General features: G+C 41.7%; 1 protein-coding gene across 7 annotated transcripts in view; it reads left to right on the top strand.

The window, feature by feature from the left end:
• The window catches only part of USP45 (ubiquitin specific peptidase 45), a 113942-nt gene that overhangs the window by 49668 nt on the left and 51971 nt on the right, over positions 1-12303 (top strand). The window lies entirely within an intron of this gene.

Genomic DNA, 12303 nt, shown 5'->3' with positions numbered 1-12303 from the left:
CTTGTACTCTATTTTGATTTTTTCCAATATTTTTCCTAATCTGTTTGACACTTAGGTACCTAGGAACTGAATGGTATTCTCTGTGTTGAATGGTTGAGGATTTGAATGTTATTCTCTGTGTTGTTTCACCAGAACTATGTAGTAGGACCATCTCCTCCAAGTCTATGGTTTAATTGATATTTTTGTGTATTGAGTCCTAAATAACATTGGTGCTGCTTATGACCATCATGTAACACTACAAACTCCATTGAATTTGGTATAGGTTACCATGTCTAAATCTACTTTGGCAACACTGCTTTCCAGTTTTTTCTTGTCAGTGGACATCTGTGTCTGATATACTTTCCCCTGACTGAATAACTTGGGCTTTTCTTTTTTTCTTTTTATAAATTTAATCTCATTTTATAGCTTATTTATTACTTATTTCAAGTACTTCTAAGGACCTGATCTTGTCAGGTGTGGAGTGAAATTAGTGGGAGTTAAGGGCTCTTCATAGAATCTGGGTTCTTCTGGTTTCTTCATGAAATCCAGACCAAAGTTTCTACTTACTGAATTTCTTCCCTCATTTGTGTAAAAATCCACTCTCATTAGTATCCTTTGCAAATTTTACTTAGAGCATTTTATTCCCACTTTTTGGGGTGGCTATTAAATATATTAAATAAAACTCAAACCTAATGTTCAGACTTCCGGGACATCCCACTGAAATCTCTGTTGTTGTTGTTTTTTCCTGATGTTGTATTTTGTCAATTAGCATTAGCTTTTGTGCATAGCACTTTAGTTCAACAAGGCAGGTGAGAGAGCAAAAATTAGCAGGTTTGAATGCAAGAAGGAAGGTAAGGGTTCTGGTTTAATTAGACTTCAACTTTATTAACTCAGCTTACCTGGGATCTGTTGGCCAGTAACTTGTTGTCATTGTTGTTGCAGGTTGTCATTTCCTAACCTTCTCTAACTGGTCCACATGCTGTTATTGGGACCCTTCTGTCCCCTCCTCACACATGTAATTTAAGAGACTTGTGGGGGACAGGAAAGGGTTGTTATCTCCCTGCTGTGCATTAGAAGCTTCAGTTGCATTCTGCAGCTGTACTAGTGGGTGCCTTCCCCTGTGTCTGTTTCCTGTTCTGGTTTACAGACTCCTTATTGAAAAAATACTTGCACTGGTCATTTGTCAGCTGCTGAAGAGTGACCACATATTCCCTCCTATTCCATCCCTGGGCATCCATGGGGAAGACAGAAGTTCATATCTTATCCCATCAAATCTAACCATAAGGGAAAAGTGATTTTCCAATTAAAAACATAACAAAAGAACCCCACAGTTGCTTAAGGCAGTCCCCTAAATTGCCAAAACAAAATAAACTAGCAACCAATGCCCCTGTCCCCACCCCCAGAAAAAAAACAAACAGAGGGTAAGAGCTACCAGTCTCTCCTCTGTGCTGCTGTTGGAGGGAAAGGATTTTCTATATCTTCTCCTGTGTGAGGAGCAGCTGTATAAGGCCGAGCCCCACTTCCCTGCTCTGCTAGTCAGATGATGCCTCTTCCCTCTTCCTAACAGTGGTTGAGAAGCCTGAAGGGCACCATTACCATTTTTCCTGCCACTTGAAACAATGCCTTCCTCACTTTTGCCGTTGCATTTTACTGTAGCTAATGCCTTATGATTATATGCAGTCTGTGCCAAGTTAGAGAGGGCTTGCTTCAGAGGTATTTAAGTCAACTCCCATTGACTTCAGCGGGCCTTTGATCAGCTAATAGAAACTATGGGAAAATATCAGAACGGTTCCAGGTTTCCAAGATAAGTATATATTAGAAGTGACATTCATTGATCATGTAAGATGTATGCAGGGTTTTTTTGTTTGTTTTGTTTCATTTTTCTAAGAAAAAAGTCAGACTTTTAAAATTGAACCTTATGCTTTAATGTATGTCTCTGGCATTGGTTCAAAATTAAAAGGTCCCAGCAAACAAGGACTTGAAGCACTACTGAGGCAACATATGGTTCCAGATTGAAAATTGCTTGCAAGCCCTGAAGTAATGCACGTTTCTTGGTGTGAAAAATGTTCACAGTGGTGCTTTTGTAGGTGTGTGGAATTGTGATTCAGTCAAATTGGCTTTTTTAAACTGCAGAAAAGGATCTGGGTATTATAGTGGACCACTAAACTGACTATCAGTGAAGTCTGTTGATGCAAAAAAGGTAGTAGCACATCGCAATGTATTAACAGAAGTGTTATGTCAAAGATGGAGTAAGTGATTCCTTCAAACCGTTTACCACTGGTGAAGCCTCACCGAGACCAGTATGTCCAGCTTTGGGAACTGTACTTCAAAAAAAAAAAAGATGAGGCCAAATTGGAAGGAGTTTAGCAGGGAATAACAAAATGATTAGGGGCGTAGGAAAGGAAAGGCTTAAAGATTTGGGACTGTTTGGTCTGAAGAAGAGAAGACTGGGGGGGAGGGTGCTCTAAAGAAGATGGTGATGGACTGTTTTCTTTTGTCCTGCCACATGGGACAGGACAAAACATAACCATCGTAAATACTAAAGAATGACATTTAGGTTAGATATTAGGAAGATCATTCTTACTATGATGGTAATTGAGCATTTACTGCCTTGCAAGATCATTGGACTTTTTAAGTCAGTTATTCTCAACCAGGGTACCCTGATACCCTGGGGTCCTGCAGGATCATTTGAAGGATGTTGAGAGGTGTAATGAGATGAGCAGACAGTCCAGGTAGGGACAAGTCTGAGCTGTTTCCTACTCCCTGGCCCCTTTGCAAGGAGGTAAGCACTGTAATATATAAGTTAGTTTTTGAGATTGGGTGCTACTCAATTCACAGAAGCTATTCAGGGGGTGCCTCATGTCCAGTAAGGGATTACCCAAGTCCAAAAGGTGGAGTACCATTGTTTTTAGTGCAAGTTAGACAAAAATTTGTCTGGGATGGTTTAGACTTGCATAAAACAGGATCCTCTCTGCATTCCCTTTGATGAACTACTTAAGTCCTTGTGAGTCCTATTTTTCTGTTTCTTTGAAAACATCTGTAGAAATTCTGAAACTTGATCACATGTCTAAACATAAAACAAGCTAAATGACTATGCTGCAAATAAAAGAATCTGCTGATTTTTTGATAGTGTAGTTGGCTTTTAACATGGCATCAAGATATTGTACATTAACACAGGATTTTAGTGCAGAATAATGCAGTTATAATAATAGATTATAACAAGCCTACTATATTTCCTCCTTGCACAGTACACAGAATACTTTTCATACTTCCAGTTTACTAAAACTTGTTGTTTTTATTAGAAATTGGCATTAGTAAGATTTTGTAGGGAGGTAGAAGAATTATTTTTAGATGACATGGGTGATCTCAGTGGGCCTTTTACAGGCCAATTTTGTGGCATGTACAAGCAGCTTAAATGCTCTTTAGCACCATTTTAATGGTACAGCTGTCTACGCTGTTGGTCGCGTATTGCATGTTAAATGATTTTGGGATGGAGAAAAATAAAACACCTCTGAGGTGTTTTAGTTTGCTACCAAACAAAGCGCAGCAGCCGAAGAGGGAAGCACTGGGTCCTGTGCAGCTCAGGGGCTGTTCAGGCAGCCCGGTGGCAGTCCGTGCAGGTAGGCTCCACTGAAGAAGAAAAAAAAGCAACAAGCCTATTTTTTTTTGTCCCTCCCTGAAGCCTACCTGAGCTGTGTGTGGTCCTGGTGCTTCCTTCCATGGCTGGGGGGGGGGGGGGGGGGCTGGTGCTTCCCTCCGTGGCTGTGCTGCCCCCTGGGACTGCCCAGGCTGGGAGCCACCTGTGGGTGCCACCACAGAGGGAAGCATTGGCTCCCTTGCAGCTCAGGGACTGTTTGGGCTGCCAGCAGCTCATCCCCTTCCCTTCCACTGCTGGAGGATCAAACCCAACCCTTGTGTTCATGCCATGGGGGTTTACTTCAGTATAATTCTCCCTAATTTGAAGCAGTGTTTTAAAAAACCCACTGCTTCAGTTTAGAGTGAATTAAACCGAAGTAACCTCCCGTGGCGTGTACAAGCAACCAGTGAGCATGCTTGCCATTTTATTTCTAATATATGGTGTGTGGCAGAATGCCAACTCTGTCTCTTCCCCAAATTCTATCAGCTGATGACCTCTCTGAGAATTTGGTTACCATGGTCACTGCAGAGGGCAGACACCCCTGGCCCCATCTTCAGGTTATCCTGAGTTGTAACTTGAGCTGGATACATTCCTGAGGGAGGGGGAAACCTGCTCCTTCTGCCTACATGACTGGCCTCACACACCTGGGTAGCAGGGCTTAAACTCCCTATTGTTCTAAGCAATGTCATTATGACTGGGACGGGGCTAGAGACTCTGTCAGTCTACCCAGCAACCAGTGGTGCATTTCAAATCGGTTGGCTGGCAGCCAAGAACTGCTGGCCTTCGTTGGATCAGGTAAATGAGGTTATAAGGTCTATATAAATTAAAGACTGCCCAGGAAGAGGGGCTGCAGCCTGATGAGGACTCTCAGAGGAGCTGGACCGTCTGAAACTCACTCTCTCCCTTGAAACTCATGGTTGATGAACTGCTTGCATTCAGAGGGAATCTTCACCTGCCTCTGGATTATACTTGTGAATAAGCTACTTGAGATTTAACTAAATAAATAGCATGCAGTAATACAAATGTGTAATTAAAGACTACCATGCCACTGTTTGCTCTAAGGAATTTCTCTGATATTGCAATACCCAGTACCCTATTCCAGACCTACTCCTTGTAACTAGTAAAGTCCTCCTCTGTACCTAGCATGGGAGACTTACTGGGAGAGGGTCTAAATTATGCCTTGGGGGTCCCCTTGGTCTGGCTGACTAAGGGAAGCGGCGATTTGTGCTTTAGACTGAAAGGAGCACCCCAAGTTCTTACAGTGGGTCAGGTACCCTCAAGGACTACTAGGCCTGTGTTTCCCGGGGCGCAGGGCCGAGATCGGTCCAGAGCCTGGGTGGTGGCATCATTATCCCCAGGCTTGCAGGTGTGCTCCAGGAAGGGGGTTGACTGGACATGAGACGCCCCCATGGAAGCACTCAGAGCCTGGAAGGTGGTTGGGCACAGTGAGGCAGGTGGCTCAACACAGGAGCACCTCCTACTGGCCTGCCACACTGTTCAGATATCATTAGTTTTTAACCTGGAACAGAGTGAATCCTGTTTTTAAACAGGATCAGAATGTACATAGCTCGAGATTGTTTCCTAGGATTGGCCCTAAAAATTGATGTTTAGAACTTTGAGGTTTCATTTGGTGGTTTGAGCTAGAGACAGACATTCAAAAAGCCTGAGCCTGAATTGATTCAATCTTTGTAGGTTAGTTTAACCTAGTTAGGCTGAACTAGTTTGTAACTGCAGAGACATCCCCTCTGGACTGAAAAAAATCAGGCATATACCCATAATCGCTCAGGCTAGAAGCTGAGGGATGCTAGAGCTGAGTTGAGGGGGGCATGGCCAGGGTCCAGCAGGACACTCTAATGTCCCCCCTCTTCCCCTGGAGATGTTTATGACCCCTCACTTGGTGTTTATCAACCCATTAAAAAAACAAAGCCTCTCTCCATTAGTTCAAGCTCTTAAACAGCTTTTCCAAGAAAGGACATTAAGCTACCTGTTGATTAGTATAAGGTAGAGGTGTGGATGGGGGTGCGAGGGAATAATCCCTGCTTAGCAGGGAGAAGCCAGGCATACAGGCTCTGTTCCTGCAAGTCTCTGCCAGAGCTCTGGCTAGGGAGCAGAGGAGAGGGGCCAGCCCTGCTGTGGAGCAGAGGAACCTGCCCAGCCCACAGAGCATGCTGGGATGCTGGGGGAATCTGGTTTATCTTAAACCAGCAAGGGGTCTGAGACAGACACTGCATAAACTGGGTTGACCCAGATGAGTTGAGTCTGATATACTACATTCAACCAGGTTTATCTCAAACCAGCTTCAGCCATTTTCAAGCTGGTTTATGTGCACTGTTCTGTTACAGGTTTAAACTAGTTTCTGATCACTTAAACTAGTTTATGTATAATGTCTGTCCCTAGCCAAGAACATACGCAGTTCTCCTTGGCTGGTTGTGAATAAAACACTAATCTGATCTTTGAAGCATTATCTGCCTCCTAAATGCATGCAGGACATTGACTAAAACAAATGTGTTTGTTCTGTAGGTATTTGGGGATGGAAGGGAAGCAATAGCATCCTCTCTAAAGTTAGAAAAGATGAACTAAATCATCATTTGGGGAAGTAGATTTTGTACCTTGGACCCACCTTAGCAAAAAGCATGATCACTTGTCTTCAGGTAGGAGGGTATTTTTAAATGACAGCTGGTTTGTGGGCACAGATAACTCTTCAGTTAAAGCTGAAAGGAGTATTGCAACTGCACTAGTTTTAAGATATTTTTAAAAGAAATCAGAGCTGCTATATTTTACCATCGGCCTGCATCTTAAAGTACATGTGTAGTAAGGGAACCTTCTTGCACAGGTGAGCAGCTCTTTTTGTTTATTAGTTACTATTAACTTCAGCTAACACTTACTCTTATTACAACTTTTTCTTTTTACCAGTCCAGGAGAAGAAATACCATTCTGCGAAACTTGGAGTCTGTTCTGATTCATGCATTAATAATAGCAGTTCAATACAGCCCCATTAGTGGAAAATTAGGTATTCAGTTACATTAGTACATGCCACTGAAGTTTTCGTGAATAATTACACAGACAGGTAGGATGGAGGGCAGTTTTGGTCCTCAGAATCCTTCATTATTGGTGATGATGCACAAGTCAGAAAAAAATCTTCCAGCCAATTTATCAGTTTGGAGTGCTGAAAGTTAGGAGAAAGATCTTTATTGGTAGAACATTATAAACATAGGGCTCCTCTGTTCCATTTTACATGTGATTTTCAGGGTACTACTTCATCTTTAAAGTTCATTTTTCCTTTTATGAGTATCATTATAATGAAAGTAGGATGTCATAACATGATCATGCAGAAGGCAGGGTAGCTTTGCAGCTTAAAGACAAACTAAAACAGAGATGAGTAGCATAAGCTTAATGAAACTTCAGGTTTACTTCATCAGATGCTATCTTCAGGCAAGCACAGCTAACTACCTCTTCCATAACATGATCATGACAGTCCTAACCAGTGAAAAGTCCTTGTTGCTGCAGCATTTTCATCCTGTTGTTCTCTGCCCACTTCTCCAATCTGTCCAGGTCTGCCTGGATTTGGTTTCTTCCCATCAGGGTGTTTGCTGTGCCCCATAGTTTGGTGTCATCTGTGAATTTGGACAGAGTGCTTTCCACACCCTCATCTAGGTCACTGATGAAGACATTGAATAGCACCAGCTCAAGGACTAAACTTTGGAGAACCCCACTTCCCACATGTTTTGAGGTTGAGTAATCATCGATGGCACAGCCATTCAATTTGTTTATAAGAATAGGATGGGATACTGTGTTGAAGGCCTTCTTAAAGTCCAAGTAGATGACATCTACCTCAACTCCTGCATCTAAGCGTTTAGTGACTTGGTCATAGAAAGAAACGAGATTAGTCAGGCAGGATCTACCTGCTATGAACCTGTGCTGGTTGCCCTTCAACATTATATTACCCAGTGGACTCCTACAAATGTGACCCTTGATAATTTTTTCAAGGGTTTTCCCAAGGATAGAGGTGAGACTGACCAGTGTATAGTTACCTGAATCCTCCTTCCTCCCCTTCTTCAAAATAGGGACCACATTGATCCGTTTCCAGTCCTCTGGGACTTCCCCTGAGCACCACAAGTTCTCAAACAGTCATGCCAGTGGCTCTGCTATGACACTGGCTAATCCTTTCAGCACCGTTGGATGGAGCTCATCTTCTTCCTTTGGCCTCTGACTAGAACAGGGGTTGGCAAAATATGGCCCATAGGCTGGATCCAATGTGTCAAGTGTTTACATCCAGCTCATGGGTAGGTGCCCTCCAGTTGATTGCATCTGGCCCATAGCACTCCACATCAGGCTGAGCCCAATCTACTTCCACCTGTGGCAGGCCACTCTGCACTCTTGCCTGCACCCCACAGCCCTGGCCCTGGTCCCAGCCAATGCACACAGCTTCCCTGTGGGGCTGCTCCCAGTGTGGCTGCAGCCACCCAGGTGCTGCTTGTCTCCCTCCCCCCCACCCCGGACCTCCAGCAGCTCTTCCTCCTCCTGCATCTGCTGAGCTGCTCCAGGTCAGGAGTGGAGCGGGGGGTGTGGAGGTTCCTACCCCAGCACATGGGGCTCCAGTTTCTGTCTGCCTTCTACCCACTCTGCCCAACATGATGAGCAGCCACCTGCAGGCAGCCAAATGGGTGGAAGGTGCCCTGAAGTTGGAACCCTGCATGCTGGGGCAGAAGCCCCCCAACTGCAGCTCTGCTTTACATGCCCAGGCAAGCTCTGCTGCATGTGCCTCTTACCACCTACCCTACCCCCAACCTGGGCTGGCTCCTTGGACCTAATGCACAGGAAGCACCCCCCTCCCCCCCATACAAAAGTAACACTTCATTTTGTGCTATTATGCAATCACCTCTATATACACTACTCAACATAACATAAATCAGAACAAAAAATATTTTTTAAATAAAACTGAAGTATGTTATAGTAGATGTTTAATTTTTAGTATGATTTGTTTTTTATCTATAATTTGTTTAAATGATATCTTCTGAAAGATTTTGTGTGCGCAGTCCTTCATAGCTCACCAAAACTCATTAAATGGCCCTCCAGCTGAAATAATTACCCTCCTCTGGACTAGAGGAATCGTTTGAGATGGGTGCAGGGTGACTTATTTTTACCGAAACATCACCTGTCCATGCTAACTCACATAAGAAGATGTATTCCAAACAAACTCATCTACAATGTAATAGATGAGACTGGTTCCAAATATGTATGCTTTAGGGGTTTTTTGTTTGTTTTATTTTACTTCCTGTAACTGTTAATTTAAATTGACTTTTTAAATGTTGTGGTTTGAGGAATATTGAAGGCCTTATAAATTGGATTATAATTCAAATTGTAATTAAATCTTAATTTTGTTTTACTTGTTATAATGAAAACCTAGAATTGAGTTGTTCTGGCCTGGAAATATCCCTTGTTTATTCAGTATTTAGAATTAACATATTTTTGACAACTTTCATGAATTAATATTATTAATTTGATTTCAGTAAACTATAACCTGCCCCCCCCTTTTTACTTTTGTTATATCAGTATATTTTTAAAACATTTTTTGTCCCCTTTGTTGCTTTATTTCTTAGGAACAATTCCTCAGGCTTTCTTTTGGTAAAGGTTCTTCTCCTGTTTATTTTTAACCTTTTGAGATGGAATGTTTATCTACCCTCACTTTCTTTCACTTGGGCTAAGTACAGACAGTCAGAAGTCTGAGGCAGAATCAATTCAGTCTTTGCAGGTTAGTTTAAACTGCAGAGATTAAACTGAGAACACACAAGTGAACACACATTTACTTTTGAATCAGGAAATGCAGTCATATGCCTGCAGTGGCTCAGGCCAGAAGCCCTGGGGCACTAGAGCAAGCCTATTTGGCAGGTATCCAGCATGGGCTGTGTGTTTGCTTCCTCTTCCTGCTGCTCCAGAGGTCTCTGGGATTTGCAATCCAGAATCACAGCAACAGGACTGTCCAGGGTTACTCATCAATTCCTCTTCCTGCTTCTAGGTGCCTCGGGGATTTGTAGTCCACAGCCTACAGTAAGTTTCAGTAAGTTTAGCGGCAGGGCAGCTCTGTAATCGGGAGAAGGTGAGTTTAGCGCCCCCTCCCTGACCCCAGCCAGACCCCCCTCTCCCCCCCCACTTTTCTCTGCTGGAACAGACAGCCCAGCCAAGCCCAGGGCTGGAAAACATGCTGGGATGCTGAGGGACTGTAATTTAACTTGAACCAGCAAGGGGCCTGGGGCAGAAGTTTCATAAACCGGTTTGACCCAAATCAGTTAAGTCTGATACTACATTCGGCCAGGTTTATCACCAGGTTTATCTTTGGTTTAAGTTTCTGAGTACTTAAACTGGTTTATGTGTAACTTTTGTCCCTAGCTTTGAAGTTCCTTTTAAGAACTTTGTTACAGTAGTGTTAAAGTGATGTTGTAGCCGTGATGGTCCAGGAAGTATGTAAGAGACAAGGATCTTTTTAGGGTGATATCTTTTTATTTGATGAACAGTTTGTCCAATAAAAGATAACACCACAAAAATCCTTCACTCTCAGAAGATCTTTATCAAGGTTGCTGTTTGTGTTTCACCTTTTCTTCAACATAAAAGTTAAAGGCAGGGGTTGCTGTCGCTTAGTTTAGGGTCAATGACAACAAGGAATAATCATTCCCTTCTCTCAGCTTGATAGAGGGGGAGCTGCAATTTGGTTGTCGAGTTTGACAATTTTGTGACACATCATCAAACACCCTTTGAAAAATGTTACTAAGGAGTTCAGAGAGAGAGAGAGTGATGAGACTTCATATTTCTGAAATTGTTAAAATTCTGTGTTTTTAAATTATTGACCTATTGAAAACGTGTTCCCTAAGCCATTTAGGAAAAATTAATAAAGAGAAGAACATGGGCTTTTTGTTAAGTCTCTGCATTTGTTCTTAGTGTCTGAAGATATGCCACTTAGTCAAATGGTGGGTTTCTTGTTGTTTCAGTATGCTTTAAAGCACTGGAAAGACAGCAGTAGTGATTTGCCAAATATAATTACTAGCCAGAGAATCCTTTTGAGCTCAGCTTGCCTAATTAGAGAATGCCTGGATGTAAACTGGAATAAAGATGCCAGGTTTCTTTGTTTGGATCATTATTTTGAAGCTAGTGTCAACTGGTAGGTACTCTGAAATACTAGCCAGCTTGTTAGAATAGAGATGTATTTAAAATTTTGTTGAAATTTGATTTTGCTATAAAGATATATTCTAAAATTGTTGGCACTGCTACCTGAAATAATTTAAAATAGACTGAAATAAAGTCTAAGTCTTCTTTCTTAGAAAAATAACTTCTTCCTTTGAAAAATAACCATGAAAAGAAAAACTCTATATGACCCAGGGAATCCAGTGCATTCTTCTCTCAGGAATTGGGCAAAAGAGTTAACATCCATATTGACAAAAGAAGGGAGAAATGGCCACGTAGATATGCAGAATTTTACCAGTTAATTTTTTTGGGTTTTTTATATATTATTTCTTTTTTAATGGGAATGTGTAGGAATTTGAAGTCTTTGAGTGCAAAAAATGATATTTAAATGTAGTTTTTAGTTCACCACACCATCCTATGGGTCAGTGTCTCAGACCATAATTTATTGGCCCACTAATAGATCTTTCTTCAATATGAGTTTATGAAATGGGCTGTATGATGTACCTGCTGGTAGTAGTAAGGGATCAGGCTCCATGATTCAGGAGGTCCATTCTATTCCTATGTTACTCAGAAAAGAATAGGGTGAAGACCCTCTTTACTGTAACTAAATGGCATTTGAAAAAAATCGCATACAGTTTCCAGGATGTTTGTAAAGGTGGAAAATTATGAATGAGCCATCCCTGGATTTTGACCCTATAAACGTTAATATATTTTATATTATAGTCAGTTTAATATTTTGTAAATCATTTTGGTGTGACAGTTACTAAATGAGTGAAATGCTGAAGTGCTCTGCAGCTCATGATGAACTTGTCATTCTTCATATGTTTGCATCCACCTGCCTGTAAGGAGTATTAGAAGTCCAGTTGCTGTGTGCCAGTAACCATATTGCTGTCATGTGTAACATAAAGCTGATCCATTCAAACTTGATTCTTTTCCTGGATGTCCCCATTGGTATATATAATTGTATAGGTCTGAAAAAAATTGTATTAGCATGATCCTTTCCCACCTCTGCTCCCCCTAGGAAAATGAGCAATACATTCTTATCTAAAGGATCACAAGTTACATTATTGGCACAAAATATGATGTGCACAACTATAAATTACCTCTAATGTAGGCAACCCTCCTGAATACTCAGATGTGCTTTTTCGTGTTTATGTAGCACCTCAGGCACCTAGACATTTGGTATTGTGCCCAAATATAAATATGCATGGTCTTGTACAGAAGTAGGCAACCTAACTTGTATTGTTTGAAACTGTTAAATTTGTTATATTTCAATATATAATCATTATATTTCATAAGTCTTGGTACTATCTCAGGCTGAAAGTGCTTGTGAAATAAAGTTTTTTTGAAATGCCAAGGAGGAAAGAGGAAAAGCAGGGAAAGAGAAGGTGGCCAAGAATGCACAGGTAAAGATAACAGAGAGATGAACCAAAGAGGTAGTGTCCCTTTTCCATTATTGAAGAGAAGCTGTGACTCCAAAAATAAACCTAAGTGAAATCTGGGAAGCAAAG

Source organism: Crocodylus porosus, unplaced genomic scaffold (assembly GCF_001723895.1).
Source record: "Crocodylus porosus isolate Cpor-Errol unplaced genomic scaffold, CroPor_comp1, whole genome shotgun sequence".
Classification (NCBI taxonomy): Eukaryota; Metazoa; Chordata; order Crocodylia; family Crocodylidae; genus Crocodylus; species Crocodylus porosus.
Note: the sequence above shows the minus strand (reverse complement) of the source record. Positions and strands in the feature narration are given on the sequence as shown.